This window comes from Equus quagga, chromosome 5 (assembly GCF_021613505.1).
Source record: "Equus quagga isolate Etosha38 chromosome 5, UCLA_HA_Equagga_1.0, whole genome shotgun sequence".
Taxonomy (NCBI): domain Eukaryota; kingdom Metazoa; phylum Chordata; class Mammalia; order Perissodactyla; family Equidae; genus Equus; species Equus quagga.
Genome location: NC_060271.1, coordinates 131,282,650 through 131,309,022, shown reverse-complemented (window position 1 = coordinate 131,309,022; position 26,373 = coordinate 131,282,650). Strand labels below are relative to the sequence as shown.

General features: G+C 53.7%; 1 protein-coding gene across 2 annotated transcripts in view; it reads left to right on the top strand.

The window, feature by feature from the left end:
• Positions 1 to 817: 817 nt before the first annotated feature.
• HPCAL1 (hippocalcin like 1) overlaps positions 818 to 26,373 on the top strand; it is a 126,719-nt gene continuing 101,163 nt past the window's right edge. For both annotated transcript variants that reach the window (XM_046663231.1, XM_046663229.1), the window contains exon 1: positions 818 to 1,102. The gene's annotated coding sequence lies outside the window, so the exon portion shown is untranslated. The remainder of the gene's footprint in view (positions 1,103 to 26,373) is intronic.

The window sequence follows — 26,373 nt, the reverse complement described above, 5'->3', positions numbered from 1 at the left end:
CTCTCACGCAGGTGCCATCGCAGGGGGCGCAGGAAACACTGGTCTGCCTCTCCGGAGACCCAGGCCACTGGACCCTAGGACCGAGATGTCAACCCACCAGCAGAGACAAGACCCACAGCATGTGAGGGAGGGAAGGGCTTGAAGAAGCCCGCTCCTCCTTCTGTCCATGTTTTAGGTGGGGAAACCGAGACCGAGGGGGTCTAAGGGACTCGCCCAAATGGCCGAGAGTTAGCAAAGGCAGCCAGAACTGGAAGCCGGGTCTCCCTCCTCCGCCCCGGTTCCGTCCCTGGACCAGGCGCGGGAAGGCTGGCGTATCTGCTCTCGGGACGGGCGGCGCGGGTGCCCAAGGAGCCTGGCAGGAGGCCCGGGGCGACTCGGCCGCTTCCCGTTCTGGGCCACCCGGGCCGCACTTCCGGCCGAGGACGCGAGGCGGGGGGCGGGCACGGGGTCGGCTCCTCCCGGGCACCGCCTCCGGGCCTCTCTCACACCCGCAGGCCAGAGGCCAAGGGTTAGGGAGGCGGAATCAGCGCTCGGCTCCGCCCTGCCCCGAAGCTGCGCTGGGCGGGAGGGGGTCGGCTTCAGGCCGGTCGAGAGCGCGCTAAGGGGAGCTAGGGGCCCGCGTGGACACGGCCGAGGCCCGCGCCGCTGGCCAGCAGGGGGCGTGGCGGGGGCGGGACCCGAGCGGCGGCCGGGGGCGGGGCTAGGCCTGGGGGCGTGGTCGAGCGGGGGTGGGCCCGCAGGAGACTTGAGCGCCCGCCCCGGCCGCGCGCCCCGCCCCCGGCCCCCGCCTCCGGGTCCCGCCCTCGCGTCCCTTCCTTCTCCCGGCTGGCAGGCGGGCCGCGGCGGCTGCGGGCGCAGACCGGCGGACGGGCGGGCGCCTCCACCTCGCTCCTTCCCTTGCTGCCAGCTTCCTTTTGTCTTTCTGGGGGGCGATGAGCGCAGGGCCTGCGCGGCGGCTGCGGGCGGACGGAGGCCCGCGCTCCTAGCCACCCTTCCTGGCCTTGGCTCGCTCGTCCCGGACAGCGGCCCGCGCCCGCCTCAGCGTCGGCGGCGCTGAACTTGGGCTCGGGAAGCCGGCGGATCGCGTCCTGCGCCGGAGCAGGTAGCGAAGGGGCGGGCTGCGGGGCCGCAGGGAGTGCGGGCGTGTGCACCGGCGTGCGCTGCGATCGGGCTCTCGGCGTGTGTGTGTGTGTGCGTGTGGATGTGTTGGGGGGGTGCCTGTGTTTTTCTGCGCGGTGGAGTTGTGAGTGACCGAGGACGTGGTGTGTCCCTGGAATGGCAGCTCCTCGTGGGGATCGTGTGTGCGGTTGGGTGTGCACATTTTGGTCTGCGTTTGTGAAATTGTGTGTTGGGGCGCAGTTGCTTGTGGGGACCGGTGCGGGGCAGGTGTCGTGTGTGAGCGGCTGTGCGTGAGGCCGGGGCGCCGGGGTGGGCGTGGGCGGTCCAGTCCTGCGCGCGGAGCCTCCGGGCCCCGCCGGCCGGCGCAGTGCGGCGCTCCAGAGCCCCAGGGGACCGCTGGGATCCGAGGGGGCTGGCGCGAGCTTCGAGAGCAGCCTGGGTAAGCCCTGCGCGGGGCAGGTCCGCGAGGCCCATGTGGGTCGCTGTGCACTCTGGCCAGGGGAGGGGACCCCCACGGCGTCCATCGGCTCCCTCCTTCCCAGCCGAGGATCGACGGACAGAACACTGCTCCGGAGTTAGGAGCCCTGGCATCGCCGTGACCCGCACTGCGACCTGAGCCAGACACGCCGCCTTCCCGGGTTGCCGTTTGCTTCTCTATCAAATGGGGACAGTTCCTCCCTCGGGGTCTGTCGTGACAGTTAAAATGAGAACGCACTAAAGATAGTTCTTGGCCCAGTGCCTGGCACGTAGTAGGTGCTACATTAATTAATTAGCCTCTCTTTTTTTTCCTTTATCGTGGGTGGGGCTCTTATACCACCCCACCCCACCCCGCGCGTGGTTTGTGCCTCTCTCACCGCCTTAACTTAACGGCGAAGCACCGAAATTCGAGAAAGTTTAGGCTGCCGGGTGCGCCGCCGCCTCGCCGCGCCTCCCGGGCGGCACCGCCTCGGGTGTGCAGGAGCGCGCAGCGCCGGGCGCCGGCCCTTCTGGGGCCGCGAAGGCTCCGGCGCCCGAGCGGGGTCCCTCTCCTGGCCGGAGGCAGCGGCTGCGGGAGTCGGGAGCCCTTTTGTTCAACAAGTGGAGTCCGCGGGGTGTGCAGCTCGTGGAATCCGGCAGCCAAGGTGTGAAAGCGGCGCTCGCCGCAGAGAGGGAGCTCGGGCTCCCTGGGCATCCCGCCCGGGCCTGGTCACCCTGTTTCCTCCAGGCCGACACGGATTCCCCCTAGAGGAGAGTGTTTGCCAGGACGGCGAGTCTTGCCTTGGGCCTCAGCATTCGACACCCTCCCTCCCTCCCTCCCTCCCTCCGCCTCCCCCTCCCTTGCGTCAGTCTTATGCAGGTGGCCGAGGGTCCGCGTGGGACCCTTCCTCCTAGTCCCACACTTTGGTTTTTAGCATACTTAGTTTGAAACCTACCACTCGTAACATTGAACCGCAGTGAATGTGCACACAGCTGTCACCACGCACGATTCGCTCTCAGGGAGAGAGTCCTGCCGGCCGCATCGCGCCACTTGCTCACACCCAGCTGGGCCAGCTGGCTCGGGCTGCCCTGCTGCCTTCTGCCAAAGCCAGTGATTCCTTCCCTCCTTGCCTGTGGTTTCTGCCTCTCAGGACCCTTCCCCGTCGGAAAAACAAATGGCCTTCCACCAAGGGAGCCACCACCCTCGCGGTGCAGCAGGCTCTCAAAATGGAGCGCTGGCTGGGAACCGGCAAGGGCCTGGGGAGCATGGGCCGGGCTGTGTGTGGGTGTGGGATGCGTTTCCAGGTATCAGGTGCACCGTTGCTGTTCTCGGGGAAACTGGCATCCTTGCAGGCTCTTATGACACAGGAGCAGAAACCTCTGTTTTGGTTCCTTCTGTGTGTCTTGCGCTGGACCCGAGCCCTGAGATCTCGGCATGGATGGCAGGCCAGGGGAGCTAAGAAGGCTCATTTTTCGTCCTGATTTGGTGTCAGGGGCACACTTACAAGGCAGCCTGTTTTTTCTGTTTCATAAAATGATTTTCTATCCTAGAGGAGAAAAGGGCTTGTGAGCGAAATCCTCCTCTCTTCCCCATAATCAGATTCAATGATAATATTAAAAAAAAAAATCAGTCTGGCTTTCTCAGCTCAGAAGACAGACCAAAAGCTACTGGGTTTTTCTTTTTTTCCTAGTGAAAACCAGCCATTTGTCTCAAGCAGACCGATGTTTTGGCCCTGGATCTATTTCTGTTTCACTTCTGAAAGTGCCTGTAATTACGGAGCTCTTGAGGTTTTATTGAATAATGTGCCAGAGGGAAGGCCCGGGGGCCCTGCGTCTCGCCTGCAGGGGATGTGGGATGTGGTACCTCGTTCCAGCCTTGCCTGCTTGCTTCGGGGTCCACTTTTACGCATTCTGTAAGGTGGAAAATAGACGTCAATATGCGATAAATTTAGAGATCATTTGACTTGTGGAGAATAACTCAAAACCCAAGAACAGAGATTTGCCCAACCTCTAGCAAACAATCCATTCATTTCCAACAAGCCCTCCTAGAGAGACGCTGAGAGAAAGAAAAGCGCCTGGACAAATTCCTTTAGAATTGATCCTAGCGCCCCTTTCTGGCCACAGGGCTGTGCGGAATAGGAAATAGAAGCTGCTGAAGGACAAGGAGTGGACTCCCCGTGCCCCACACTCCCCAGCCGGGGCCTCGTGCTCACCGAGCTCTGTTTCTGCCTGGAGCTGCTGTGGGGTTTCGTCCTGGCAGACAGGTGGTGTTGTCTTCTGTGGCTTGCACCCACTGCCTGCAGGGCTCCGCGCGCATAGTCCACACACACAAAATACCATGTCGAGTGTTTGTGCGTCCAGGCAGCCTGTCTCCCCCTTACTCCTACAGTCCTTCCCCCAGACTTATTCTAAGACCCTGTCTTGTTACTCCTAAGTGGTCAAAGTGCCAAGGTCACTTAGGAACCAGTGATAGTCCAGGATACTAGTAAGGAGCCCCAGAATTTACTTGTCACCAAGGAGTAAGCTACTTGGCAGCTGAAATTTTATCTAGATTGGGATCAGGTTTGCATTAGAATTTAGCATTCCAGCAAGCCCTAAACGGTGCTTGTTTGTTGTGGGATAATGCTTCCAGTTTCTGAGCTGCCAGCCCAGACTTGATGGGGGATTCTGTGTATTTTGCTAGTTTGTCAGCCCCTCATGTCATTGTGTCTGGGGAAGGGCACTTGTGGACTTCAGTCACACTCTGCTGTGGGATTCCTCATTCTCCCACAGTCGCCTTGGGTTTCTTTAGGGTTTTCTTGCCCATTTGTAAGGCCGTGCATCTGGGCATCTCACGTGCTCTTGTCTTCTTCCCTTTGGTTTGGGTTTCTCATCAGGGTACAACAGGGTCGTTGTCCATGGAGGCTCTCGGTGCCACCTGCCCCATGGAAAAAATGTTTCTTTCAAATCACTTGCCACCAAAAAAAAAAAAAAGTTGGAGTCTAGCGGCATGGGTTTTAATGTAACTTCAGGTAATCAGTAAAGTTTGACAGGTGGAACATTTCTTAGGCGCTGATGAGCAAGGTGCGAGTCTAAAGAAATTTTTTTTTAATCATCTGAAAAGCACAGTAAATCCTTTAAGAGAGCCCTCCCTTGGCCCTGTCATTTCAAGTATAATTGAATTTCAGAGGCAGCGCTTCATATCTGCATTTATGAGGCATGACTAACTAAGACACCTTCCAGGAGATCTGCCTGCCTTCCTTCTGCAGCCTCCCCTGCCTGCCTCAGGCAGCAGAGATGCCTTCTTGGGGCGCTTTTCATTTCCCTTTATGAGCCAAGTGCTAATCCAGCAGCTGTGCTTTCTGGGTATTTGTTTCTTTTCAGTGTTTGAGGTGCAACCCAGGCCGGCAGGAAGCCAGCAGACTGGGTTTGGGGAGACGAGGAGTCTCTGAGGAGCCAGTGATGGGTCTCTGACCCTTGGCTAGGAAACACTCAGGATTGTTAAATTCTTTCTCCCTGGATAAAGCTGCCATGATCTTGAAGACAGAAAGAAGGCTTTTGGGGGCGCGCGGTTCCTCTTTCGGAAGCCTTCCCTGACTGCCTTGATACACTGTTGCCCTCGCTGAAATCTTCCCTCGCTCTGTGTCCCCTTCAGCTGGGGTGGTGTCCCCTCAGTTAGGCACTATGGTGAGTGCTCTCCTGCCACCCGCGCTCACGGCTGTGCATTGGCAGGTGAGCAGACCTGAGCTCTCCCAGTGCTCAGACCCCACGCTGTCAGTGGGCTGGGTGCTGCTGCGCATCGGAGCAGAGCCCAGAGCCCGCCCTGAGCCCTGTTAGAGTGAATGTTAGAGTGAATGACTCGCCTGCTCGGTCGTTACAGCTACAAATCTCAGGTGTGTTTCTGGGCCCTTTCCCCTGTTTTCTCCACTCATCGAATCTGCTGCCCTGGCCCGCCACCCCCACCCCCCCACGCCTCCTCTTCCTGCCTAGCAAAGCCTTCTCATCCCTTAGCCTGGAGCCCAGCTTCCAGTTCCTTCACTGCGGTCGGTCGCTGTCATCAGGTCAATGTTTAAAACAGATTTCAACATCTCACCCTCCACCCCCGCCCCCCCGGCATCATTCTCTTCCTGGGTAAATGTTCTTCTGAACACCTCCTATGTGCCTTGCTCCCAGCTGGGCTCTGAAAGCTGGACACAGGCTTCGTCCCTGCCCGGCCGAGCTTGGTCTTGGGCTGCAGGTGGGGAGATGATCAAAAAAGCCTGTGGAACCTCGGAGGGGAGCACCTACCCTGTGGCCAGGGCCAGGGGCCTCCTGGAGAAGCTTCGTCTAAGCTGACTCCCGGGATGGGGTACAGGCATGTGGGAGGGAGGTGGGGGCAGTGGAGCGGCTGGGGGTGGGACTGCGAGGGTGAGGCCAGGGCGGCTCCTTCCAGCACCTGCCTTTCTTCTCTCCTACCCAAACTTCTTCATCTACTAAACTCCTGCTCGTCCTTAAAAAAATTTTTTTAACTAACAGCTTTATGGAGTGTAATATATATACCATGAAGTGTACCCGTTTTAAGTGTACAATTCATTACTTTTCAGTAAATTTACAGAGTTGTGCAACCGTCGCCGCAATCCACTTTTGGAACATTTCCATCACCCAGGAAAGCTCCCTTGTGCTCATTTGCTGTCACTCCCTGTTCCCACCCCCAGCCCCAGGCAACCACCAATCAGCTTTCTGTCTGTCTAGATTTGCCTTTTCTTCCTCTGTCTCCTGTAAGAGATTTGGCTCAAGGGCCTCCTCCGGGAGGCCTTCCTGTAGTCTTCCATTTAGAATTGATTGCTGCCTCAGCGCTGATGAAGTGGCTGTGTCTCGTCTCTCTGCAGGATGGCGAGCTCTTTGGTGCAGTGAACGGGTCGTGGACCCCTCATCCCTGCACCTGGCTCAGCCCTGGACTCCTGTGGCACACCCAGGCGCCCTGGCAGGGCCCCCCTGAGGTTCCTCCCTCCCGGGTCTTTTGTGAAGGCCTGAGTATCCAGTAGAGTGTTGGAGTTTTAAGTACAGAGTGTGTAATTGTGATGTGGGGCCGGTCCTGCTACAGACATTACCTTGTTTCAGCAAGAACGTGTGAGGCAAATGGGATCAAACCCATTATTTAAATGAAAAAGTCAAGGATGCCCAGAGCAACGTAAGTTGCCCAAAGCCATTGGCAGAAGGTAGAAGAACCAAGAATTAAACTAGATCCCTTTCTTTTCTGCCCCTCTTTGGTAGTAAGGATAATCCCTTTTGGCGCTTTTCCTCGGCTGAAGTTCAGTTTTTCTCATCAACACTTCCCAAGCAACCTAAACTCCTTTTAGGGCGTGAGCGGTTCATGACAGATCTTCAGTTGCCCCAGGACCTGGCTCACAACTGACCAGGTAAGGAGTGACTCAACTGAAGTGTGTGTGCCTGTAGAGAAGTCTCTTGGTAAATAGAAAGAGGAAGGCCCTTGGGAGGGGGTGAGTACATTTCCATGCCTTGTGCATGTCAGAATTCTCTTCTTGCATCCTCTTTGTTCTTTGAAGGCGATAGTAGAGGAGGAGACCCCATTTTACAGATGCTCAATCTGAGACACAGAAATCATGTACCCAGTGCATACAGGTTGATATGGGTCTGCTGTGTTGACCACCAGATCACAGGTGGTCTCTCTCTGCCACTGATGTAGAGAACTTTCACGGTGGACCCTAAGAGCATCTTGTTTTTTATCAGGGTCGTTAGAGCCTATTTTGCAAAATATCTCAGGGAAAAGATCAGGGATATTGGGATCAGGCAGACCTGGGTTCAAGGGAGCCTGTGCAGTGTCATTTATTGGCTGGGTGACTCTTTCTGCGCCTGAGTTTGCTCAAGTCCAGAGGGGTCCTAGGCCCCCTCAGACAGTCACATGAGACCTGGATGCAGTGTCCTGGCTGCTCACGTGTCTGCAGTAAATGGTGGTGGCAGTGTTGCTACTTAAACATTCTTGGGTGGCAGTGCCTCCTCCGCCACTAAGTATTTCTTTTCAAATTCATGTTTCTTAGGCATGTTTTGACCTAGGCTGTAGTAACAAGGCATTCGATGTGTGAGCCTGTGAACACATGTGCGAAGGCTCCTGGGAGGGAACCGGTAACGGCCATGATCTGGAGTTTGGAGAGGTGCCATTTTGGATTGTCCCAGCTCATGTCTACCGAGAAGTGTCTCTCAGGGTCCCTGATGCAGCCACGGTGACCCTGAACTTGGGGGGGCTGCACACAGTGATCTGCAGGTTACTCCTCAGACATATTAAGGCCTGGACCTCTTGATCCTCTCCCCGCTTGAGCGCTTGGAAAGCGTTTATTGAGTTTGGATGCGTTTGTGCTGGTGTGCCCGCGGGCTGAAGGGGGACTCCTGGGAATACTGTTGGAATTGCGATTCCGTGCAGTGGTGTGTATGGATCGTGGCACTTTTTTCCCTCCAGCAGCAGAATGCTGGGGTCTCTGCTTCCTTCCTGTAAATTTAACAGACGTTTCCAGAAAACAGAATTAATGACAGCTCCCCACCCTTCCCTCTCACTCTCATCCTTTCTCTTTGCTGTGCTGTAATTAATTTTCGGAGGGAAACGAGAACCTCTCAAAATCAATCACCTGGGTTTTTTTAAAAAAATCATTTCCAACATCGTCACTTTTCTGTATCTACGTGTGTGAGTGGAGAGTCACTCCTGGCAGAGTGAGCATGGGGTGTTCAGAAAAGCCTGCCCCGACTGTGGGTGAGGCAGGGCCGTGGGCAGGCAGGGCTGTGGGCAGGCAGGGCTGGTGGCGCTCTCTCTGTCTCTCAGCCCTCGCCAGAGCGTGGGGCGGCCGTGGCAGGAATGAGGCTTTATTAGGCATCTTCAGTCATGTGGCGCCAATCCTATGCTTGGTGACGCAGCCTGGACAGTGGCTCGGCTTCCAGGAGTGGGAGACAAAATGTCACGGCCGCCTTGGCTTCTTTGGGTGTCTGTCCTCTTCCCAGTAAGTGAAGGTAGAAGCAGGCCTCGGACAGATGCTCAGGCCCGGCTTTCTCCTGCCGGACCTTTGGCACGGAGATCCATTCTTATTCTCTGGGGAGTGCTTTTGCCTCTCCTTTCTCTCTGAAGACAGGATAACAAATTGCTTTTATGAGCATATGTTATTGGTGATTGCTCTTACCTGACCTAGAAACACTATGGCCTAGCTGATTGTTCTCAGAGCTGGCTGTAAGGTGAAAGCATGTGCATTTGGGAATTATTTTCACCATTGTTGGTGGGAGTGGGAGGTGGGGAGGTGTAGCACAGGTAAGGAATTCCAGGTTCTCTCGGCCAGGGGGCCCCAGCACTGCAAAGGTGTCACTGTGGCCCATAGCTCCTTCCTTCTGTGTCTTGTCCTGGGCTACTTGCTGGCTTCCCAGGACAACCACATCCTCATCCTCACCATCACCATCATCATCACCACCACCACCACCGTCATCACCATCACCATCATAGTCATCAAGTCTGAGTATTGCTTCCCAATATTTGGGCCATTGCATCACATAGCCCATTCGGCTGAATCAGCTGCTCTTTCCTCGGGGGCCGGGGTGGACGCTACCGTTAGGAGGGTAATGAGAGGAGTTAGGACAGGATGGTGTTAGGCATAGAGATCCCAAATGGGTGGATGATGCAATGTTACTCTGAAAGTGGCCTCATGAGAATCACTGATCTTGAAGATTCTTGGAAAATCCCATCTGTGGTGGTTAATTTTATGTATCAATTTGTCTGGGCTAGGAGATGCTCAGATAGCTGGTAAAACATTATTTGTGGTTGTGTCTGGGGGAGAAATTAGCATTTGAGTCAGTAGACCGAATAAAGAAGATCCTCTCACCCATGCGAGTGGACATCATCCAATCCCTTGAGCCCGGAACAGAACAGAAAAGCAGCGGAAGGAGGAATGCTCTCGGTCCCTTGAGCTGGGACGTCCTTGCTGACGGGTCTTGCTTTCCCGACCGGAATGTGTCATCGGGCAGTCGGTGCACTCGTGCTGTTTTCCGTGCTCCTCGCTGATTGGCAGGTGTTTTACACATTCATTGAAATTGTAGGGCAGTGGTCTGGAAGCTGTGAGAGTGACCCCCGTCCAGTTCTTAGTGTCTGGCTTTAACTGGGCGTGGGCAGCTTTTCCTCTCCAGATCTGTTTCCTCATTTGTCCAATGGGGCTCAGAGCTAGATAATCTCTGAATTCTCAGTCAGCTCTACAATTCAGGAACAATGTTTAAAAATGTAAGCTTGACTTGTAGGGCACATCCAATATAAAGCATAGTGAGAATTTTCATAGCTAAACTGACTGCAAAAAACAAAATGAACCTCTTAGAAAACACAGATACCTTAGCAACTGCCATCTTAAGAGCTGGCATCATAGTTCAGGAGAAACTGATAATATTGAACAAACTGGTGGAGCACAGATTAGCAGGAAGGGGCAGAGCCAGAGGGTACTGAAGTTAGGGAGAGGAGCTCTGTGTGTTTCACCCACCCATCGATCCGTTCAACGCTTTCTCATGCCTCCTGTGCCGGGAACCGGGCTCCATGTTAAAGAACCTGAGATTAAGAAGACGGGCTCATGGTATAGAGGAGGTGAGTGATTTCGGTGGGATGGTCGCTGGGGGAGCGCAGAAGAAGGTTGGCAGTTGAGCTGCGGGCTTAGGCTCTGGGTCCGGCGTCTTATCTGTTTCTTCTCTCTCTGAGAGAAGACTCTCCAAGAAAAACCAGCGCAGAGGACGTTGCCCCCCTCATTGTCACGGTGCCTTTCTCTTCTTTCTGGGTGGTCATACCCTGATTATGTAAGAAACTGATGGACTGAACTTGTTTTGAGTAATTGTGAATTAGAGAAAAGTCAGAATTAGGGAGTATTATAGCGGACAAGTAATTGTGTTATTTTCAGACAAAAATATATGTGTTAATGCAAACTCCTGAGCAGATTTCACCTCAAATTGGTCTTTTTAATGAGTTGCTAAGAATTCTTTGAAATGAGCACATTTGTGGTATTTGCTAGTAGGTATTTGCTAAAGGGGTTGAAAATAAGCAATCTGAACATTTCTCCTAAATATGAGACTGGGAAGCAAGATAGAGAACTACACAGTTTTATTTCAATTATGTTTGGAAGGGAAAAAAAGTCAGAGAAAATAGATGGGAAGGAAGAATACCAAACAGCTAATAGCAGTCGAGTCTGGGGCTATCATGTATTTCTCCACATTCTAAATTTTCACCAGTGGACATGTATTACTCTTGCAATTAGAAGAAAAACAGTTTTAAAAGGAACCCCAAGAATGCCTTCCTCTGATAACGTTGTTTGCCCTCTTAATTTGCTTAGCAATCTTTCTTTTTGTAGTCAGACTGGCTGGAACCCACAAATCCCATACTGGTGATAATTTGAATTAATGGAAATTTATCATTATATATCATTAGAATGTGTTGATCTCATCTAAATTCAATACTGAGTAACTCTGTTAACTGGGATATAAAAGAGAAACGTTCTGAGTCTTCCGAGGAATTCACCATCTCAGCCTGGCTGAGGGTCGAGTTTGTTTATGGTCTGGAACGGGTTTCTTCCCTTTTGCTTGCTTGAATTTGGGCGTCCACTTTGTCTCTTGACCTGGAAGGAGGCTTTGTGGCTCCTGCTGTGTTGACCTTGTTTTGATGAGGTGGTTTGACGTCCTGCACCCCCTGCCCCTGCCTTCGCTTTCCATTATTCCTGCTTTTCCTTCTCTCTTCTCATCCCCAAGTGCTCATGCCTGGCCGTCTTCGGGAATAATCTTCTTAGTGTTTGTCTACAGACTAATGATTTTCAGCTCCCTTTTGGAAAATATCTTTCTTTTCCCCATCTCTGCCTTTCCTTCCTGACCCCCAAGAGTGAAACGGCTGGTCTTTAGCTCCTGTGAGCTGGAGGGCTCCTGCGGGTGATCCTTACCCCTCCCTCTGCTGCTCCTGCCTCCGACCTTGGGTTGACCCTGGGTTGACCCTGGGTGGATGTTGGGTTGGTGTTAGGTTGACGCTGGGTTGATCTTGGGTTGACTGTCTTTATTTACTCGCTGGTGGGCAGGGCCTTCTTGGCCCTTGTTAAGGCCATGCCTGACTTTCGGTGGCATTCCTCCAAAGGCTTCTTGGGCTGTTATTCCCGTCGTTTTTCAGAGGTTTAATCTGTCTGAGTCCAGGATATTGAGTCAGCAGTGGAAAGTTATGAAGACGAGGCCAGCCATCAGAAAAATTGGCTAATATGAAAGATTGATTTCAGGGTGAATGAAGGAGAGAGATGCTGGGGGCTGGGCCATGTCTCCAGGCAAATAATACTGCTATAAAGTGTAAGAAGCCAGAGGTTGCCTTGCTGCCAGCTCAGTGTCTGCTTATAGTTTCTTGGATTAGAAATTTTAAAAAGTCACATTTTTATAGTTTGCTGTCTGTATTTATGATCGTGAGAAAGAAAATATAATTGCCAGCAAAATTCCATACACATCTGGTAAATTATTTCAGGATCTTCATCATAAGGAAACCATATTTTAAAAAAATTGAGTATGGCTCCAGTGTTTAGAAATTGTTATTTTTGACAGCTGGGTCCTCAGGTTGTTGCAGGATTCTGCGCAGGCAGGCAGGAAGCTCTCCTGTCACGGGAAACAGGTAGGTTCCCATGGAGACCGGGTGTGCCCCTCTGGTTTCCTGGGTATCCCCGTTATCTTAGAAAAGGAATATGGTATTTCTGAAATTATGTGTGTTATTAAGTTTTTCTAAACAAAGGTCATACATTTTATTGACTTACATAGTGATTTCTGACATAATTGTGCCCTCCCTTCTGTTTGCTTAATTATTAATGCTTCGTAACCCTACGTTTCCTGCCAAAACACCTCAGTGCATCGAGGGAACACCCATCTCGAAACAACAACCAGAACAAGATCTTCGAATAAAGCTAGGAATGCTCTCTTTAGTGTGAATGATGATTTCCATGGAAGATTCACCAAATTAGTTCAACAATTACATTTCGCACACCAAGCCTGGCTCTGAGCCCTGGGCATGTGACGCTGGGCACGGTGTTGGGGCCCTGCCTTGTGGCGCTTATGTTATGCTTGTGACCCAAGACAGGGGGAAGCCAAGGAGGGGCCCTGGGCTGATCGGCTCCTGGCTCACACGCAGCCACTGCCCAGGCGTAGGCCCGGAACCCCTCTCGCTATCCCAGCGGGTGAGTGGGCCCGGGCCACATTGGAGGAATGGAGCAGCAACTGCTTCATTTGATCTGTTCTTATTCATAGGCATCTTCCAAATGTAGAACAGTGCTCTATCAGTCTGCTTCCCATAATTTTATACACTACAAAAAAATGCCTATTCATGCCTGTTCTGGGGTCCCTCCTCATCTAATCGTTTCTGAAGGCAATCACTTGATGGTTAACTGTGTGGAAAGCTCTTTGCCCTTCTGGGTCTTGTCCAATACCTGGCAGTTTCCTTTCTCCCTTCATCCAGTTTGGCTTCAGCATCCTCAGACTCCACGGAAACAGAGCCTCCCCCAGCATCAGCAGCTGGTGGCCCACGGTGGGCATCCCTGCCTCTCTCTCCCACCACGTACTTCTTTGCAGTCCTTTATCGGCAGAAGGCACGTCCACTCTCTCTCCTCCCTTCTGTGAGGTTGTAGTAAGCAAAGGCCGACTGCAGCCCCGCCACTGGCTGGCCAGTTTTGTACCAGCTTGTTAACTGTTAGGGGCCTCGGGAGGGCTCGTCACAGACTCAAGAGGCTGCACGTGGGCACAGAGTGGAGTTGGTGGCTGCACTGGACATCAGCTACTGTTAAGAAAGTGGCAGACTCCAGCCTCTGTGTACACTGTGATTGGATGGGCGAGTTTGGCCTTCCAGGCACAGAGGATGCCGTGATCTGAACAAGAAGACAGGCTTTGGGCCCCAGGGCCCTGGACTGAGAGACATCCTGCCTCGTTGAACTCCAGTGGAGGGTGACCGCTCCAAAAGAGACTCCAGAGACCTCTTCTTGTTGCTGGACTGACTTCCTTACAATCCAATGTGAACAGACCATTCTTTTTAAGGAAAAGAGCACCTCTGTGGACTCTGTCCCTACCCTTCTCCGCTCCCCGAGGCTCACACAGCACCCCCGAAAGCCTCCTCCAGGCAGGTCCCTTCGTCTGCCCTGGAGCATCTGTTTCCGCATCCGAGAGATGGGAATTATGAAACAAACCTCCCTCTGAGGATTGTTGTGAAAGTAGCCATGAGGCCTCTTGTGAACTCTAAAGTGCTGTGTAACTGTCAGGACCATCGCCACCATCACCATCATCATCATCAGTCTTTATATTCACACCCTTCCGTCCCTCACACGCGATTGTCCAAGACAGCAGGTTTCCTTGCTGGGTCTTTGGCTCCCCTTGTGGCAAGTGAGTTTCCAGTCTTCTGCCCTTTTCCTTTTCCCAGTCTGGGGTCAGCCTGTGGTTTTCATTTTCCTCCTGCAAGATGTCAGCCCACAGAAGAGGCTGGGAGAACGTATTGTCTGAGCCTCACAAAGGTCGTGGAAATTTGTATCCGCTCACCCGTCCTGGAACGTAGGATCTGCTCCCTCTTCCTGTCTGCCGGGCAGCGGGGTAACTGGCTGTGTGCTGGGCAGCCTGGGAACTTACTGCTCAGATTAAAAACACGTGTTCAAATACGGACAGTCAGCTTGGCTCAAATCAGAGCCTATATTTAGCAAGCAGCTCCCCTTAAACCTGATCCCCTTAGAGCCAGCTCTGTGGTCCCCTTTGTGGGGCACCAGGGGGGCAGAGGTGACCTGTCTTGTAGGAGTCTCAGAACTTTTTCACATCTGACTTCTCCTTGCTAAGGGACCTGCTCCTGGGCTGCATGGTGGCTGTGGGTTTTGAGTTTTGGGGGAAAGAGAACTCATCTTGGTTCTCGGCGCCCTTATTTGAGGAGAGGAACGTTTGCTTCACGCTAACCTCCTGCCTGGGTCACTCTCTTGTCCTTGCATCCTCCCAGATCACCCTCACGGCTCCCAGCCTTTCTCAGCCTCCTCCAAGAAGCCCCCTGGGCCAGGTGGGTCAGGTGCCCTGCTTTTCCTGGGCACTGCTGCTCCACCTCCCATGGCCCCACCGTTTGCAAGGCCTGGGTCCTGCCCTGTTATCTCCCAGATGTGAGTCTCATCTGTCCTCCCATCTAGGGTCTCCCAGGGGTGGGACCCATGTATTGAGGAGTCTCCTCTTAAGCCGAGCCTGGGCCTGGAGAGAGAATCCCTAGGTAGGGTGAGGTGCTCTCCTGCTAGCTGGCCCTGTGTCGGAGTTCTTCATTCGTTCATTCCCTCATTCATTCACATAGCTCTCACCGTGTGCTGGATTCTGCTGGGGGAATGATCCAGGCATAAATCTTGCCCTCTCAGGGCTTATGTTTCTACCTGGGAGCAACAGACAGTAAACTAAATAAGTTGATTCTGTAGTATAATGTCGTAATACTTGGAAGGTAAGACTGTGAAGGGGTGGGGGTGTTGGATAAGGGGTGGGTGACAAATGACATAGGATGGTCAGAAAGGTGGCATTTGAGCAAAGACTGGAAAGAAGTGAGGGGGCTGGCCATGTGGAAGCGGGGCAGGAGGACGGCAGGCACAGGGAACAGCCAGTTCCAGGGCTCCTCTACTCACAGGCTAGACAACTACGGCTTCTCCTTCCAGACCCTCCAGCCAGGAGAACCCAGTGGGTTTTGGCCAGGGAGATATCAGTTCAAGGCTGCTGGCAGGCTCTCCTGTCCCAGCTCCCTTCCTGAATCAAAAGCCAAAGGCTCAAGACAGAAGGCTTTTGGCCCATCCATCTTCTTCCTGCCTGGAAAGCAGATGTAATGGAAGTAGGGCAGCCATCCTGCGACCACGAGGCTGAAATCCATGTGCTAAGGATAATAGAGCAGAAAAAGATTCTGGGTCCGTGACGGCATTCTTGAACCACTGCCCGAGCCCTGGACACAAAGAAAACCCTTTTTTTCTAAGTGACTGCTTGTTGGCTTTTCTGTTGTTTGATGGAATGTCCAAAACAGAATATACTATCCCCAGGTCTCCTAGGTAGACCACCGCCTGCTCAGACATGCAGACGAGCCTGGGAGACCTTCTAGTCCCTCTCAGCTTTCCTTTCCCTTGATCAAGTTGGTCTCTAAGTTAGTCATCAAGATCAAGATCCCCCAGATGGATCCCAGTCTCTCTCCAACTTCACCGACCCTGTGCTGCACTCACTGTCGCCTGCCTGCGTTATTGTCAGTTGCCATCCGGTCTCCTGAGCCAGCCTCTCCCCTCCCCATCTCCCCACAGACCCATTCTCCACACAGCCCCAGTGTGAGTCTGTCATGCTGCTCCACGCGCTCACAGCCTTGCTCACAGAGCTCAGTCCAAACCCAAAGCCTGGCGTGAGGAGCCCTGCACGCGACCCTGCCTTACCTCTGTTCCAGCCCTGCATCCCCCGTGCCCACATCTTGATTGATTGGCAGTTCCTTGTCACGCTGTCACCTCTGGGCCTTGGCACATGCCGTTCCCCCTGCTGGGAATCCCTGACCCCCACCTGGTGAGTACTCAGGCATCCTTCAAGAAGCAAGCAGGGCTTCTCATGCCGGTGATCTCTTTTCCTGTGCACCTGTGCGCTTCTGTTGGCGTTAGAGTGCCTCTGGGTGGGGAATGGCATTTAAAAAATATGTCTGTCTTCCCAGTAGACAGAATCCCCTGGAGAGTAGAGACCAAACGTGTCCCATTCATCTCTCTATCCCATGTTGGGCTTTGTATCAGGCCTGGAACTGGCCCTGGTGGTACATGCATGTTCAGTGGAATTTTTGGGGGTGGTGTGACTTGGGCAGTTATAGGTGTTGGCCTCCAGGTGAGGTCCCTGCCCTGCCCCTGCACCCCTTATCCTTACAGGCCCAGAAGTGCACCACCGTCTCCAGGCACGAACTGCCCCTCACTTATGATGAAAACTTCAAAGCTCAATTAATTGGCCCTATCCTCCGTGCTGTGTACACTTCATCTCCGGCGATGAGAATGAACGCACACTCATTCATTCAACAAACAGTTACTGAACGCCTACTATAATTCTGGGATTCTTCTAGGCAGGATAGAGCAATGGAGGAAAATCCAGAAACCTCTGTCCTCCTGGAACTCAGATGCACTTCAGCGTTGCCACTTCACACACCTTGAGCTCATGCACCAAGAACCTTCTAATCTGTACTTTTTAAATGCGATGCAAGAACAGTCTAAAGGATGGACTTCAGCGTGCAAAAGGTCCTGCTGTCGTCTCAGGAAAAAAAGGAGAATTAGGCAAAAGGTTCTTCCAGAGAGTCCGAAGCATTTTTCCAAACACAAAAATTTAAAATTATTAGCTTTCGTCTTGCTGTTTGAGGGCTCCCACTGTTAAGAACTCAACCTGTTGTTATCAAGGGGGAAACTGAGACGTTTGGTTATATAAAAGCCAATTAAAATAAATTAAATGCAAATACCGTTTCATTGTAATGTTAATTTTGAGAGCTGGATCAATCAAAGGTTGTGGAAATGCCAAAGTTGTTAAGACTTTGGTTGCCATGACTACAGTACTACGATGCTGAGTGGTCTATTGAGAAATTCCTCCACGGCCTGGCTCTTGCAGCATCCGCATTGCTCCGGGCAGGGCTGGAGCTGTCTGGAGTCAGGTCCCGGGTCAGCCGGGCCACCTGTTTTGTGTCCTTGGGAAGAAAGTCACTTCTCCTCTGCCTCAGTTTCCTCACTTTAGGAACAGCCACTTTGTTACTGAACCAGGTTAGTTTTTGCCCACCACCCAGAAAGCCAAACACTGAGATGACGAGATTGCAGCAGAGAGAGAGTTTACTCACAAGGCAGCCGTGTGAGGAAGTGAGAGCATGGGTCTCAAATCCGCTTCCCCGAAAATAGGGACTCAGGGATATTTATGGGATGGGGGCAGGGTGGTCTCGAATGTGGAGAGAGGTGATTGGAGGTGAGGAGAGGTGAGGTGATTGACTGTCTGTGCAAGGGTAGTCAGACTTCACACCTCTTCATAGGACCCATGTTCACAAAATGGCGGTGTTAGCATGATCTGAGGGTGGAGTTTTTAGTCTCTTGACATCAAAAGGTTGCCTGTTGGACATCTGCGCAGGCCCAGTTGAATGGGGTTGGTGGTCTCAACTGACCTGGAGTGGACAAGGGGTCCTAATTCCTGAAAAATAGCTCACCCACCCATTACCATGGTGACCCAGGCCCCAGGGAGATGTTATCTATAGGAGCCTAGTGGAGTCAGGTGGCATATCTCCCAAACAGCACAGTTAACAATGGGTGGATTAAACAGCTAAAAGCTATAATAAGTAATTGCAAAAAGGAAAAAACCTTTAGTTCCTAGCTACTTAATCCTCAGTGGCTAACTCTCTGCCGGTTTCAACTCCAGGGCTGGGAGCGTAACATAGCCATTCAGCACTTCTCAGAAATCGTGCATTAAGTCTTGGGATTTTTGATGGGCCTGCTGGTTTTCAGTCTGCATTTTGGGGAAATGTGAATAATAGAGAGGAGGGAAGGGAAAGAAACCGCTCCTGATCCTGCCTTACTTGTCTTAACAGACCTTGTGAAAATGGAGGTCTTCATCATCTTGGCTAGTGGCCAGTGAATAACCGCCTGGGTTGTGGGTTGGGTAGGGGTGTGTTGTGGAGGTTGTTGGGTGAATGCTGAGGGCCGTTCACCCATTAGGTGCCATAATCACATTTTCTCGGGGGTTTTTTCTCTGGGGCCATAACTGTTTCACAGATGAGGACATTGGATTCAGAGGGCCACTCATCCGAGGTCTCAGGGCTCTAAGGTGGCCGTGCCAGGATTGGGGCCAGCTCCCAGGGGCTCGGCTGGGATGGGCTGTCTCCCCCGGAGCCCTGGGGGCCACGCTTCTCGGCCTTTCCTGCACCCACTTCCGCAGAGGGCTCCCTGAGCGGGTCCCAGCGACCGGCCATCGCCAGTGTCCAGCTGACTGGGCCCCAGTTCCCAAGGCCAGGCTCAGAGCCGCTGTGATGTCTCTTTTGAGGTGTCCCTGCAGGGACACTCACTCACACGGTGCCTGGTTTTGGAATGTCTTGAGCTGGAACTGCGAGTGTGCATTAAACATCTGCTCTCCTGCTGGGAGGAGGGCCCACGGGCGCTGCTCAGGGGCCACCTGGCGGACTCACCCCTGCCCCGGGGTCTGCTTTCCTGGCTACCTCGGGCTCATCAGTGCCCGTGCGGGGCCGAGTCCATCTGGTGCCTTGTTGAAGGCTATCCGACGGGGGTGGGAAATGATGAAGCCCTCGGGGGTTTTTAGACCGCGCAGGAAGTAGGTCATACGTTAGCACCTACTCCACTGTGGAGCGGCCTGAGTGTCCGCCGGAAAGTGAGGCCCTGGAGAATGCACAGGGCACAGGGCGTGAGAGCGAAGGCAGGAGCTTTGCCCCGGGCCCGTCGTCAGTCCTCTCTGCGCTGGCAAGTCTTGGTGCTGGCCGCCTGCAGGTGCCCCAGAGGCAGTGAGTGGCAGGCTGCCCTGGTTGCTTCCAGTCTTGCTTGGGGGTGGGGTGGGGATGTAAAGGTTAATTAACTTAGCCATTTTCTCTTGTGATTTCTTCTCAAAGTAAGTACAGAGGGGGTCTCCCTGCCCCAGGGGGCCACTGGCCAAGAGGCTGTGAGCGAACGCTGCCTGGGAAGCACGGCCCTGGGAAGGTGGGAGGTTGGTGTCCGTGTGTTGAAGGAGGCTGGCACATCATCCTCGTCATCCTCGGGCTCTTAAAGCAGGTGCTGGGGACCCTGAGGTTGATCTTGGTTTCCAGACTTTCACTGGCTGCTCCTTGGGGGTGGGGGTTGGGGTCTGGTAGTGTAGGCTGGACGCTTGGGCCGGGAATTAGCCACCTGGGTGTGTGCTGGCCTGCCTTCTGCCTCTGTGTCCTCACCCGCGAGGTTAGGACAGGCCGCCCGCCCTGGCTAGCTCACCGGAGAATCAAGAGTGAGAGTCAAGGGGAGAACGTGGGAGAGGCCGGCTGAAGCCTGCCGAGCCCGAGTGAGGGACTCGCTGTCCTCCTTGGCGGCAGCAGCACTGATAAATCCGCGAGGCGTGTGCTTTCTCCCTTTGGGGAGAATTCGGGGCAGTGTCACTTGACACATATTCTGTCTTTCATGGAGCACCTGTCCCCCCCGCCCATGCAGTCTGAAATTGGCTGGTGCTCGCTGACAGGTGCTCCAGGCTCCCAGCCTGGGCCGCTGGCCACCGTGGCCTCTCGCCCCACATCCACCCTGTGTTCCAGCTGGGTTGGGCTGTTGCCATCTCAAACGCATCAGCGTGGCCTTCCGGCCTCCACCGCTTTGTCTTTGCTGTCCCTTCCACTCAGCCCCCACCGTCGGCTCCTCTGGGAGCCCTCTGGGAGGAGAGTGAGCTCCTCCGAGTGGCTGGAGCACACTGGGCTGGCCCCTGCTTTAGCCTGTGGACCCCATATCTTAGAGGGAGATAATGCTGAGCCTTTGTGCTGCTGCATCCCCCAGGAGATGAGCCCGTCCAGGGTGTGAGCTGGGGCACGTCTTCGTGGTAGCCCCAGAACCTTGTCTAGCATACGGAAGGGCTTCTGTCACCTGGAACAGGGCTACCTGGAGTCTCCCTGGAATTCAGCTTCACCTTCTCCACTTCTCCTCTGATTCGCAGCCATGCATTGTTTCAGGTCGTGTTAGACAATTTCAAAACCTGCATTTCGTGGGTGGTAGTTCTGTCCCCCTCTGATGAGTGGAGCAGCTTCCCCGGTAGCTGTTCGGGGAGAGCTGCCCGAGGACCCGTGCCGGCTGCTTCTCTTGAGTCTCGTGCAGTGGCTGGTGGGGGGGTTAGACCCTGGCTCTTTGCTTCATGGCCCTGTGAGCCCCAAACAAGTCACTTAACTGCTCTGAGCCTCAGTTTCCTCATCTGTAAATTATACTGACCTGGTAAGGCTGTCATGAGGATTACATGAGCTCGTGTGTATTAAAGCACTGTATTCATGTTAGTTATCTTATTAATGTCGGGGCTCAATTGGTTTTTTTCTGATTTATTCTTCTTTGAAGACTGAGCAGGACCTCATTTACCAGTCATCTGTGGATTTAAGTACTCTCACCTTCAGCCGGGACCTGATTTTGGCCAAGAGCCGTGTCCTATTCTGGTGAAGAATGGCGTTATTTGGAGCCCGAGTGCACGGGATCAATCTGGGGTAGCGTTCCCTGCAGGTGGTGTTGAGGCTTATGACTTACTGTGTGTGTATTCACAAGCGGGTGGTTTATGGTTATACCAGACCTGTAACTTTTTGCTTCTTGACTATGTATCCGAAGCTTTGTTTGTAATGGCCTGTTAGATTTAGGAAGTGTAAAAAGACTCAAGTTGAGGCCATTTCTGTCCGTGAGTTAGCTGTGCCTGTAGTTCTGGAGCAGCCTGGTGTGACGTGGAGGGACAGCCAAGGGACAACACCATGCACTTGGCCCTGTGCGTGGTCCCCTTTGTCTCCCCAGGAGCTCTCTGCAGTAGGCAGGTGATGGCGAAGGTCCCATATTACAGAGGAGGACACTGAGGCCCAGAGAGGTTAAGTGACTTCTCCAAGGGCTCCCAGCTCCAAAGTGACAAGAGTCTACACTGGAACTCAGGTGTGTCTCATTCCAGCCTGAAACAGTGCCTAGCACAGAGCAGGTGGTCAGTAAGATTTGTTGCCAAGATCCAGGTTACTCCCCCACCTAAACACCCTCGGCCCCAGATGTTTGGGCTGTGGGGAAGTTGTTGGGGAATATTATTTAAAATGCAGCTCCCTGGCCCCACCCCACGCCTCCTATACCAGATACATTAGGGGCAGGCCTCAGAATACCTGTGAGCTGCCCTGGGGGTTTTATGTACCCAGAAGTTAGAGACACACTGCTCCAGCTTTGTTGAATCCATCTCCTTGACAGTCTTGTGGCAGACAGGGTACTGGCCCCTCAAGAGGGGTCTGCATCCTAATCCTCGGAGCCTGTGAGTGTGTTACCTTAGTGGTAAAGGACTTTGCTGTGTGATGAAGATTGGGGACCGTGACGTGGGGGGAGTATCCTGGGTCATCCGGGTGGACCCAGAGCCATCATGTGAGTCTTTAGGAGGGAGGACCTTCCCCAGCTATGGTCATTCTGGCGGTGATGTGATTTCAGAATGGGCAGAGAGAGGCTGGCCTGGTGGCGCAGTGGTTAAGTGTGCACGTTCCGCCTTGGCGGCCTGGATCTGCCAGTTACGGATCCCGGGTGCGGACATGGCAGCACTCAGAAGGCCATGCTGTGGCAGGCGTCCCTCATATAAAATAGAGGAAGGTGGGCATGGATGTTAGCTCAGGGCCAGTCTTCCTCAGCAAAAAAGAGGAGGATTGGCAGCAGATGTGAGCTCAAGGCTAATAACCTTCCTCCAAAAAAAAAAAAAGAAAAAGAATGGGCAGAGAGATGCAAGGCAGTGCTGCTGTTGGCTTTGCAGGTGGAGGAAGGGGCCATGAGCCAAGAGATGTGGCTGGCCGGTAGAAGCTGGAAAAGGCAAGGAAGCAGATTCTCCTTCCCACCTTCCTGGCCCATTGGTCCCAGCCAGGCCCAGGCCCAGATTCCTGGACTCCACGTGGGTCCTTGGCCAGCATGGTTCCCAACTGCAGGAGCTCCAGGTTAAAGATCCCACGAACAAAATGCATTTGAAGCCATGCTGGTCCCATCGACTCGGGCTCAGGTTTTCTGCCTTTTTTTTAAATGAAGTGGCCGCCGCAGGCCCTGTCTGACCGGTGTGCGTGGGCGTGTCGGCCGTGGCCACGTGGAGCGGTGCAAGGTTCCAGAGCCTGACCTGACGTTGGCCGAGCTGTACGGAAGGAGCTCGTGTTCTCCTTCCACCTGCACACGTGGGCTTCAGCCTTGCCTCAAAACATTTCCTGTTATTTAAATCTGGCCCTTTTGATTCTTTCCTTTTAAACCAGAGTCTCGACTTTGTGCAGTTTCTGTGGTGAGCTAGAGGTGTTTCCTTTTTCAGAGTGGCCCAGTGACCTCCGAGTGTGCTGAGGGTCTCGCACAGGGCACAGGGGTCAGTGAGGCCTGCCTGATGGTCCCAGTCTAGGTCCCTGTGACAGGAGGAAAGGTGATAGGTCCTGAACTTTTGGGTGGATACTTTCCATTTGCAGAATGCTTCCACAGGAATATTCCTCTTCAGTCCTTTGCGGGTCGTGGTTCAGAGCATTAGCGTTGGAGCGGGTGGGGCCTCGGGTCTGTCCCTGCTCACCTCTTGCTGGTAAGTTGCTTACCCACACCACTTTCAGTTTTTCCTCTGACCAGGTGGCTGAGTCAGCTCAGGCTGCCGTGACAAAGCACCATAGATTGGGCGGCTTAACAGAAATTTATTCTCTTACCGTTCTGGAGGCTGGACGTCCAAGATCAAGGTGTCAGCAGGGTTGGCTCCTTCTGAGGTCCCTCTCCTTGGCTTGTAGATGGCCACCTCCTTACCGTGTCCTCACAGGGTCTGCCTTCTGTGTGTGTCTGTGTCCTGATCTCTTCTTGTAAGGACCCCAGTCATATTGGATTAGGGCCCACCCTCATGACCTCATTTTACCTCTTTAAGGAGCCTTTCTCCAAATGCAGCCTCATTCTGGGGTCCTGGGAATTAGGACATCAACATATGAATTTGAGGGGGACGTAACTCAGCTCTTAACGCATGGGAATGACAGTGCTCACCTTTTAAGGGATTAATTTAAGTGCTTGGCACACTCAAGAGATGGTAGCCAGCACGAACTATGGAAAAGGAAAAGGAATTTGTCTTGAGTGCCTCTTATGTGCCAGGTCTAGGTTCTTGCTAGACGTTAATACACTTAGTGCCCACAGCAGTCGCCCTCTGAGCCGTGTTTCTCAAAGTGTGGACCCTGCCCATCTATGTGAGAAGGCAGATTCCCGGGCCCCACCCCAGGCTTTTGGGGTCAGAAGCTTCTGGGTTGGCACCTGGGAATCTGCATTTTAAATAAGTATTCCAAGCTCACTGACTGCAGTCTGAGAACAAGTGCTCAAGGCCTGCTTGATTCTTGGTGCGCTCCCCTTGGTGCTGTCCTGTTGTTGTCTCGGCCCATTCCTGCCCCTCTCCCGTGGATGGCCTGTCCCGCTTCCCTGCTCAGCTCCACGGCCCTCTCCTCACCTCCCACCACCTCCTCTCAGCTGCGGGAGTGACTTCTCTAAGCCACAGCTGACCGCACTGCCCCCCTGCCGCTCGCCTCTGGGGCTCTCCCATAGTCTGCAGAGGGTGGCTCAAGCCCTGGGGTCTGCCTGGCATCCAGGTTTGTCCTGCCTGGGCTCCTGGCCACCTCTCTGTCGATCTCCAGGTGCCCTGCCCGGCCTTCGAGAACTGTCTGCCGCGTGCCGAGCACACAGGCTCTCCCTCAGCTGTCACATGCCCTTCCTGTGCCTGAGGACCCTGCCCGGCGCACCTCCTGCTGCGTGTCCTCCTGCCAGGTTCTCCAGCACAGGGCTGGGCCTCCTCCCTGTCCTTCAGGGCGCCGAGCACCATTTCTGAAGGCAGGAGGCACTCCAGGAATCTTTGCTGACCGAATGGATACAAGAGGTTATTTTCCAGTATAGGAAACGAACTCGCAGTCACTTTTTCAAGGCTGCACCGCGGCCAGTGCCAAAGTTGCGATGGCCGTCCTGCTTTTTCGGGTGTGTTCTTCAGGCCGGGATGTGCTCCGGCCCGAGACCGTTTGCCTTCACTGGATGCCCCCAGACTGGGAGTTCACATTCTGGACTGTTGTCGGTCTCTTCCTTTGTTCAAGGCTCTGCGTTATCTCTGGTTGCTCCTTCCTCCCCCTCTGATGTGGTGTTTGCCATCTTCTCTGGATTTGGAAATAAATAAGCTGCCATTGATGGCTCGGCCACGTCAGCCACACCAGGGTGGCCCCTGGCTGAGCTTACGGCCCATGCTGTTGAAGAGCTCTTGGCGGTCGCCTGTTGTCATTTCACAAGGGAGCATCGTGTCACCTGTTGTCACCTCACAAGGGGGCCCTGTGTCACTTATTTCACAAGGGAGCCCCACGTTACCTGGTGTCATTTCACTAGGGAGGCCTGTGTCACCTGTTGTCGTTTCAGGAGGCAGCCCTGTGTCACCTGTTGTCGTTTCGGGAGGCAGCCCTGTTACCTGTTGTCATTTCATGCCCTTAGATGTTTGGCTGTTCTGTGACATGCAGAATGCTGGAGCCGCCAGCCTCACGTGTCAGCGTGCACCACTCCAGGCAGGTGCCGGGCTGGCTGAGCTGTCCTCGTTACCTGCTCCGTGGCAGAGCTGCTGGGTGTGCAGAGGAAGGGGACTGGCTGAGTGGGTGAGCCGCCTCGCCTGCCCTGCCACAGTCCCCCACCCGCCATGTCTGCGTTTCAGGTTTTGGTTAAGGTTTCATTTTAGAATCCCTGGCCAAACGTTTGAAAACCCTAAGCTAGACGCTCTAAGCTCTTTGAGTGCTAACCTTTGGCTCATAAAACAAATCCCTTCATGACTGTAGGCGTGTTCACTAGAAGTCACTAAGGTCAGGTGGGCCTGTCCCGGCTGTCCCCAAGAGTGGTCGTGGCCCCCCCAGAAAGGACGGGTGAGCAGGGCCGAGAGGAAAGGCAGCCTGGAATGGGACTGCCTGGGTGTGACAGGAGGACAGGGGTTTGTCCTGGCCTGGAGTGTCCAGAGCATTTCCCTGCTGGTCACTTTGCAGAGTGAGGTGGCAGGCAGGGAGCTTTGAGACTGGCTCCACCACGCACGGCCAAGCCTTGGGCTGCAGTTGTCCCCTCCCTGCAGCCAGGCAGGTATGGCCTACACGTTAGGGGATGACTGTGGCTTTGGGGAGCTGGGTGACGTGGTTGGGGGGTCCACTCCCGAGCTGATGAGGGATGGCAGGTGCTGAGGCTAAGGCCGGGTCCCATTGTCAGCAAGGTCGCCCAGTCGGGGAGAAGGACGCCGCTGTCATCCCGTGGACGAAGCCTGAGAGAACTCGTGGCCTGCCGGTCGGCTGTAGTGGGCCCGTAAGTCTGAGAAAGCCTGTTGAACTCAGAGTTTAGTTTTGAGTGTTGATTTGCCCCCAGGTGCCTGGGCTGCGGCAGGTGGATTTTCCTTGTCACGAGATTAGCATCAAACCCAGAGTGTGTCCCATTCCTGAGGGCAGATGGAGGCCCCTCTCCCTGGACCAAGGAGCAGAATTGCTTGTTTTGTGGCCACCAGGGACAGGGTTCCTTAACTCTGTTTTGTTTATCTCATCTCCCCTCCCTTCCTGCTTATGTAGAAGATGACAGAGGGTGGTTCCGAGGGGAAGTGACTTGCCAAGCTCACCCAGAGTTAGAGGCAGCGCTGGGACGAGACTTTTCACCGTGCATCATCCAGCTGACTGCCCTTTTCTTTTTTTTTCTTCTTCTTCTTCTTCTTTTTTTTTTGGTGAGGAAGATTGGCCCTGAGCTAACATCCATTGCTAGTCCTCCTCTTTTTCTTTTTTGCTTGAGGAAGATTTTCGCTGAGCTAACATCTGTGGCAATCTTCCTGTTTTGTCTGTGGGATGCCATTTGACAAGTGGTGTGTAGGTCCACACCCAGGATCCAAACCTGTGAACCCTGGACTGCTGAAGCAGAGTGCCACCAGGCCGGCCCTGTGACCTCCTTTTTCCTTCTTTTTTCTTCTGATTCCTAACCATCTCCTTCCATTTAAGACTTTGTTACAGTAGCATGAAGTTCATCCTGTTCTCTGTTTTCTTTTTTTAAAGATTGGCACCTGAGCTAACATCTGTTGCCAATCTTCTTTTTTTTTTCCTTCTTCTTCTCCCCAAAGCCCCCCAGTACATAGTTGTATATTCTAGTTGTAGGTCCT